At 36.2% G+C, this 7990-nt stretch overlaps 1 long non-coding RNA gene across 1 annotated transcript; it reads left to right on the top strand.

Annotated features, from left to right (window-relative positions):
• The first annotated feature begins 2821 nt into the window (after positions 1–2821).
• LOC131445237 (uncharacterized) lies at positions 2822–7548 on the top strand. Its single transcript, XR_009233825.1, has 3 exons — positions 2822–3214; positions 6380–6484; positions 7034–7548. It is a non-coding gene; the product is annotated as an uncharacterized LOC131445237 (long non-coding RNA).
• Positions 7549–7990: the final 442 nt, after the last annotated feature.

Genomic DNA, 7990 nt, shown 5'->3' with positions numbered 1-7990 from the left:
GTATTGATGATTGACATTAATAAGTAAATATGAGACAAGAAGGTCTCTTGGACACATGACAAGTCAGACCATACGTTGTACAATAGGCATCCTGTATAGGACAAGAAGCTTGAGGGTCTGTCTTGGATATGGTTAGTTAGGAAATATAGATGTCTCTTGTTTGACTAAATGGTGATATTGTCCAATTTAAAGATCATGGGACAGTATGGAATATCTGGACCCAACTTGTTTTCCAAGTTGTTGTATTATAGAAAAAGGAGAAAGGCGGGGGTCGAAACATGTGATGCCTGCAAATAGGAGTGTTAGAGAATCTATATAGTGTTGGTTTTTGCTTTTCTGAGGCAGAATTGTTCGGAGATTCGGCAGGAGCACATTCTCCCAAGCTGCTGTGGCGGCTTGGTTCTGACGCCTGACTTGTAACTAAATAAAATCCCTTTGTTCAGTACAAGTCCTGTGTCAGTGAGGTCTTTTCCTGCATCATCAACTCATCACCTATCGTTCAGAAGAAGAAGGAAGCCTGACAAAAACGACAAGACAAAATGTCATAGTATAGTATGTCGTCCAAAATAAGACAAAATGTCATAGTATAGTATGTTGTCCAAAATAACTCAAAAATGTCATAGTATAGTATGTCGTCCAAAATGAGACAAAACGTTATAGTATAGTATGTTGTCCAAAATAAGACAAAAATGTCATAGTATAGAATGTCGTCCAAAACAACTCAATAATGTCATAGAATAGTATGTCGTCCAAAACAACAAAAAAATTTCACTATAGTATATCGTTCAAAATGTCATAGTATAGTATGTCGTCAAAAATAACACAAAAAGTCATAGTATAGTACGTCGTCAAAAATCACACAAAAATGTCATCTTATAGTATGTTGTCCAAAATGACACAAAAATGTCATAGTATAGTATATCGTTCAAAATAACACAATAAGTCATAGTATAGTATGTCGTCCAAAATGAGACAAAAATGTCATAGTATAGTATGTCGTCCAAAATTAGATCAAAATTTTATAGTATAGCATTTCGTCCAAAATGAGATAAGAATGTTATAGTATAGTATGTCTTCCAAAATGAGACAAAAATGTCATAGTATAGAATGTCGTCCAAAACAACTCAATAATGTCATAGTATAGTATGTCGTCCAAAACAACTAAAAAATGTCACTATAGTATTTCGTCCAAAATAACTCAAAAATGTCATAGTATAGTATGATGTCCAAAATGAGACAAAAACGTCATAGTATAGTATGTCTTCCAAAATGACACAAAAATATCAACGTATAGTATGTCCTCCAAAATGACACAAAAATGTCACTTTATAGTATGTCGTCCAAAATGAGACAAAAACGTCATAGTATAGTATGTTGTCCAAAATAACTAAAAAATCTCATAGTATAGTTAGTCGTCCAAAATCACCAAAAAATGTCATAGTATGGTATGTTGTAAAAAATAAATCTCAAAATTGTCATAGTATAGTATGTCGTCCAAAATTAGACAAAAATTACACAGTATAGCATGCCGTCCAATGTGAGATAAAAATGTCATAGTATAGTATGTCGTCCAAAATAACTCAAAAATGTCAGTTTAGTATGTCGGCCAAAATATTTCAAAAATGTCATAGTATAGTATGTTAACATGTTCCTGTTGGGACATACATCTACCTTATGCTTGATTTGATGTCATTATTTTTCATGTAATCACTATAATGTGATAGGCTTGGGGTTAGTTTTGATTTATAATTAATATATAATCAGTACATTGTGACTGATGGTTGATGAGGTCGAGGGTTTCAGCGTCTCAGGCTGTGTCTTGACCGTCAGGATGAATTGAGCCCCAAACAAAGTGTATTGTGTTTACCTATAATTGCAACTGAAAGTCAAAAATATTCACATTTAAGAAGCTGAAAAATGACAGAAACTAGAAAATATTCAACAATTATTTTACATGTAATCACTATAATGTGATATAATTGTTATATAATAAATTAAACTGACATATAATTTGAACATTTATTTTTCAGTTTGTTGTAATCGCATCCGATAGGACTTTTTTTTGAAAACCAGAAATAAGACTGCTTGGTTATGGCAGTTTAAGTAAAATGGACAAAAAAGGGTTGAAGGGAGCCCAGGTTACTCCAAAAGTATACATTAAAAGTACTTCATATTACTAGCATATGAAGTACAAGAGGTACTGAATCCAGTGAAAGTAAAATCATAAACTACTGATAAAAAAGTTTTACTTCATCAAAAATGATTACCCTATTGTTTGTTGCAAAAAATTTAACTTTGACCCTATATTCCTCCAAAACGTATACAGTAAAAGTACTCCATACTACTAGTATATGAAGTATAAGTTCAGAGTTCAGTGAAAGTGAAATCATACACTACTAATACAAATTATGGATTTTAAACTTCATCAAAAACGGATGATCACACAGGTCAAACAAAACATCTACCTTATGTTTGATTTGATGTAATTATTTTACATGTAATCACTATAATATGATAGGGCTAGGGTTAGTTTTGATAAATTATTTAACCTTTTTCTTTTTCAGTACATTGTGACTGATGTTGATGAGGTGGAGGTCTTCAGCTTCTGATGCTGTGTCTTTGACAGTCAGGATGAATTGAGCCCCAAACAAAGTGAAACATTGTGTTTACCTGTAATTGCACCTGTGTAAACAAAACCAGACTTTTGTTTGGGTTCACTTAGAGGGCAAGTCTTTGAAGTCCCTCAAGATGCCTGTTGTTTTTTTTACTCAAAGGAGTGAATGTGTGTATGAGCCTCTTTGTAGATGTAGGTGTGTGTGTATCATGTCGATTTGAACTTGATGTGAGAACAAGAAGTGTCTGGAGTTGCACATACACACACACACACACACACACACACACGCACTCACACACACGCACGCACACACAAACACGCACACACACGTATGGTGAAAAAAAGGGGCGTTTATTTCAACGACTACTGTAGCTTTAAGAGAATTATCGACCATCATCACACTCCAGCCAAGCAACGTAGTTCCCCACCACAGCAGCAGCGGATTAATATCCAAAACGTTAACAGGTTAGTGTCTGCTCAGCAGGTGGATGAACATGTAATGGAGTTGCAGCATCAGTCGCTGACCAAGGAATTACTGGGGAAGTTGGTGGTAGAGGGAGGCTATTGACATGTCACAGGAAGATGCTCAAAAATGTAGAGGTAAGTGAAATTTTACATTATTATAATGAGCTAAACAGCAGGGCAGGTGGCTAAAGAGTTGTTGCTAAAATGTGTTCGTTAATTAGGGTAACTACGTCTTTTCACTCATTGAAAACACATACATACATAAATACATACATACACATGTATTTAAACACACACACGAATTAATCGAAATATAGTTAATAATAAATTATGCACATGTAAATGTTGCGTGCTCTTTTTTTTCTTTTTCGCTTTGCTGTTTTTTGCGAAAGTTTAGTGTTTAAATACAGTCAGTATCCTATCTCTGAGATATCTCTGAGATGGTGTTGTGTGCGACGTTACACGGGAGCCAGACTTTCTGTCTGAACAGTTCCACCGTGAGAACCGATGTCCTCTCACCCGGACCCGCAGCTGCAAAGCTCCCGTCTCCGCGGAACCGCTTGCTGTGTTTCGGCTGCGTCTTCGGTTGTGAGGACTGTGGGTCACATTGCTGATCTGTTCAGAGAGCTTCGCTGCTGCCTACAGTATTTAGTTGATGACAACCCTTATCCTTAAACCTCAGGCTTCATTATGATTAATTTCCACTGTGTTAGTGCATATGGCACACTTTCTTGTAAGAAGGTCTCTTGGCAAATTGGAATTCAAATGAAAACATTTTATTAATAGAACACTGAACATTGTTTTCACCATACACTTGAGTATATGGCAGGGATGTTCACTCCCAAGAATTGTTGTCATAAAAGATTAATACTTTTGTCCTGCATCAGTCCTCCTCAAAACTTCCAAATATTCAATCATTTCCATATTACAAATGTCCTCTTTTCAAATTAAGAGGGGAGGGAGTACATGTTTTATCTGATGCTACACAAAACTAACAATGCTTCAAAGTTAATATTGTGGGTAATCTTTGACATATTCAAGACTGATTAAAAAAAAATCTCCCAGCCACCCAACATTTGTCATATCTGTTGCCAGTACAACCCATGAAATGCTCATTTATACTTGTCATAAAGTCACTGCAGCTCTGACCTTGTAACCTAAATATGTTTCTGCTTCAAAATCACTTTGTTTCATACATGAGGCTAATGTCTGGCAGATTATACCAATCTTAGCCAATCTTCATCACTAAGTTTTATGTTAAATCCTGATTCCCATCTTTTTTTATGTATTTTGTAGCAATTTTTTATATAGTCCCAATATAATTCTAATTGTGGTTTCTTTGTATGCGTTGATTATGATGATCTGGATCACACTATTCACTTCTCAGGAGGGGTCCATACTGATCTCTTTCATATAGTAGTCTCTAAATTGCAGGAATCCACAGAATTCATGATTGATTATCTCGATCCTTTTTTTCTGTCATATTTTGGAAACTCTCCAGCTGTCCATCTTTCACCGAAAACACACCATGCTGTGATTCCCTTGGTTTGTCCACTGTTTCAATCCTATATCGTACCTAGTCGGTGTAAAATTGCTATCATATGCTATTATAATATCATATGCCAATTCAATAAATTAGTGTCTTTCTGTATCTTATATTTTTTTTATTATGCTGAACCATATTTTGTATGTGAACATCGTGATTGTGTCTATTTGGTTTTGAATCTTCTTGTATGTTTCTTTATCCCCAATTATATTCTGTACTGGGTTTTCTCCAAACTCTTTTTCTATTTCATTTCACTGTGTTTCATCTCAATTGGGCCGCATGGTAGCATTCCTTTAATTTTGGAAGTCCCATCCCTCCTTCTTTTGGCAGCTGGAGAGTTTCCAGTCTTATTCTGGGTCTTTTGCCACCCCAAATAAACTTTGATATAATTTTATTCCAGCTCATAAATTGGGGTTTGGGGGGTCTCTACTGGTAGGGCTTGGAATAGGTATAAGGGTCAGGGTCAGCGAGTCGGCAGCACCCCGCTGCACCCGCAGGCTGTAGCAGAGAGCCCCCCTTACAGCAACAACTTTGGCTCTTTCACTCTTCTTCTGAATTCCCCGCTCCAGAGCCTGACGATGATCATGAAACACCTTTTGTAGAGGTAGAGAAAAATAAAATAAAAGCTTGTAGTATAAGTTATAAAATGACGACAAACCCACACCATAGCTTCCCCCCAAACATTTATGACCTTCCCCAAAGTTTCATCTTGGAATGCCCGTGGCATCCAATCAAATTCTTTTAGAGCCCAACAAATTACGTTTTTGTTGAAAACTGACTTTGACATATTATGTTGTCAAGAACTGAGACGGAACACAAGTAAAGAGTAAAGGTATCCAGCATGTGGAACAAAGGTCTAAGTGTATTTCTATTGACGAAAGTAAAGCTGATGGTGGGATATTTTTTAAAACTGGTGATGTCACTATTATTCATAAAACGAATTAATTCCTAATTTAATTCCTTGTAGATTGCTCATGTTGGATTGTTTTTACCGAGGAGAAAAAATACGAATGATAAACGTGTACACCTCTCATGAGAGAACAAACATTTTTCAACTTTTTAAAAGACTTAAAGAACCGCTATTGGTCGGATACAAAATTATTTTATGTGGCGACTTTAACACTGAGTGAGTTCTAAAGTCTTGAAACTCAGCTCTGACGGTAATCGCGTGAATTTGAGTCCCGGCAAATTAAAGTAGGCACAAGCACCATGACGTCCAATCTGAAGCAGCATCCTGCAATTTGTCTTCTTATGTCATCACTTTTTTTTAAAGGATGTATGTTACAGTATTTTAAATAAAATAGACATAATGGAAATATATTGGTACAAAATATGAAGGAAATTTCATCATCTCCAGAAAAGAGCATGATATTTTGTATTTTAATTATGTATTTTTTTAATAAATTTATCAGAAATACTTCCCATCCCTGCTTAGAGACATTACGTGAAGGTTGAAAATTGTGTCGCTTTAAATAAAACCCATAACGTGAGATGTATGTGTATGTATAGAAAATGCACTCTGATTTTCTCAGTTGAAGCACAAGAATCTGGATCTTTACAAAACAAATGTTATCTATCCGCAATTCCTATACTCCTATTCCAAATATGTTTGTGATTTAAACAGCATTTGTCTAGTGTAACATTTGTGATACTTTTGCAGTAGTATATTTATTGTGAGACACAATTATACATTTTTCCCAAATCTGTCCATGCCTCATCCATCTCTTCCTCTCCCTTCTTGTCCTCCTCCTCAGCACATGGAGAAGATCTCTATGCTGGCTTTCCATCCAGTTAAGATGCACAGCTGCTATGAGAAGGTGGTGAACCTGAGCCTTGAGGGTCTGCATCAACAGTTTGACGTGAGCAGCCCCTCAGTGTTTGTCCAAAGGGCCCAGATCCCCATGAGAGAGGTGAAACCTCAACTACTGACTAACCAGTCTAATATAGACTGGTTGGTGGTGGTTAACTGGTTAACACAATGGGAAGTTTCTATGAGAGCTAATCATTTTATTGACACTCTTTTTATTTCTTGATCATTTTCCTACACTGTAGCTCCTGTTTGACTAGAGTTTGTCAAATAGTTGGATGATGAGGTTCTGACTGTGGCATTGATCAAGGACACAGTAGAACTAAAGGCAAACATCTTTTGGCGGTTCGATAACTCAGTGGACAGTTAAATAGATATAGTTGTCTACAGACATGCCACAATACAGACTGTGGGACTGGGTGTAGTACATTATCATATATTATCATTATTTCACGGGATATTCCTATATGAGTCAGTTTGTCTGGTGTTACATGCATGTATGTCACAAAACTACAGATTATGTTTTACTTTAGCTTGTTCATTTTTTCAACTTTTTGGCATAATAAGACACTTTTGTGTGCATGTGTCTGTGTGCCACCAGCAAATGGACAATGCTGTGTAGATGTTTGAGCAGATCCTTCATCAGAGTCTCGAGTCTCAGGGTACAGAGGAGCTGTGTAAGATCATCCAGCACTGCCAGGACAGAGTCATTAAGGTAATACCCAAAGAAAACAGGCTTGTGCATCAAATTCTTGCATAACATCCACATTAATATCTCATAATATTACATCTGGCATACTCCAGCCCTGGGAGTGAAACTTTTGGTCTGGCCTTGTTTTAGTGTAAAAGAAAATTCAGGGTTTTGTTTCACTTCAGATGAGCACAAATTAAGACGTCAGGAAACGTAAGTGACTGCCACTGCCTGTGTCACTCCTACACAAGGTGTAGCTATTGTAAAACAAGATGTGAGTCAGTATATGAAATCAGTGTTTTTCTCTTTCTCGTTCTTAAATATGATGTCATCATCCCAGTTTCTTGAATGTCTAATGAACTAAACATCATTTAGCGAGATAACCACGTCCTGTGCCAAATTAATAAAATGCACATGGAAAGAGTGACACCACTATTGTTCATGAAAGATTGCACCAAAACAACTCAAAATGAAGTAAACGTATTTCAATTGTACCGGTTTTCTTAACAGTTGACCTTTCACAATGGCAGCATTCAGTGTTTTTTTTGTTGTTTTTTTCTGGAGCCTTTATTATCAAACCTCTTACTGACCTAAATGACGGTGGTCTAATAATGACCACAGTAGGCATGAATCATTGTAAAATTGATTACAGTCAAAATAATATAAGATGTAGCTACTTGTTTGAATGACATACAGCATAATATTTTCATGGGGGTTAATGCAATTATTTACCAATCAGAGTGACAGCTGACCAAATGGAATCATCAGCAGGATTAATCTCTTCTGGCTCTTACCCTGGTCTGGCAGAGCTTCAGAGAATAAATCTCCATGGCAACCTAACTTTATCAATTTATTATTTTGAGCAAG

Source organism: Solea solea, chromosome 18 (genome assembly GCF_958295425.1).
Source record: "Solea solea chromosome 18, fSolSol10.1, whole genome shotgun sequence".
Lineage (NCBI taxonomy): Eukaryota > Metazoa > Chordata > Actinopteri > Pleuronectiformes > Soleidae > Solea > Solea solea.
Note: the sequence above shows the minus strand (reverse complement) of the source record. Positions and strands in the feature narration are given on the sequence as shown.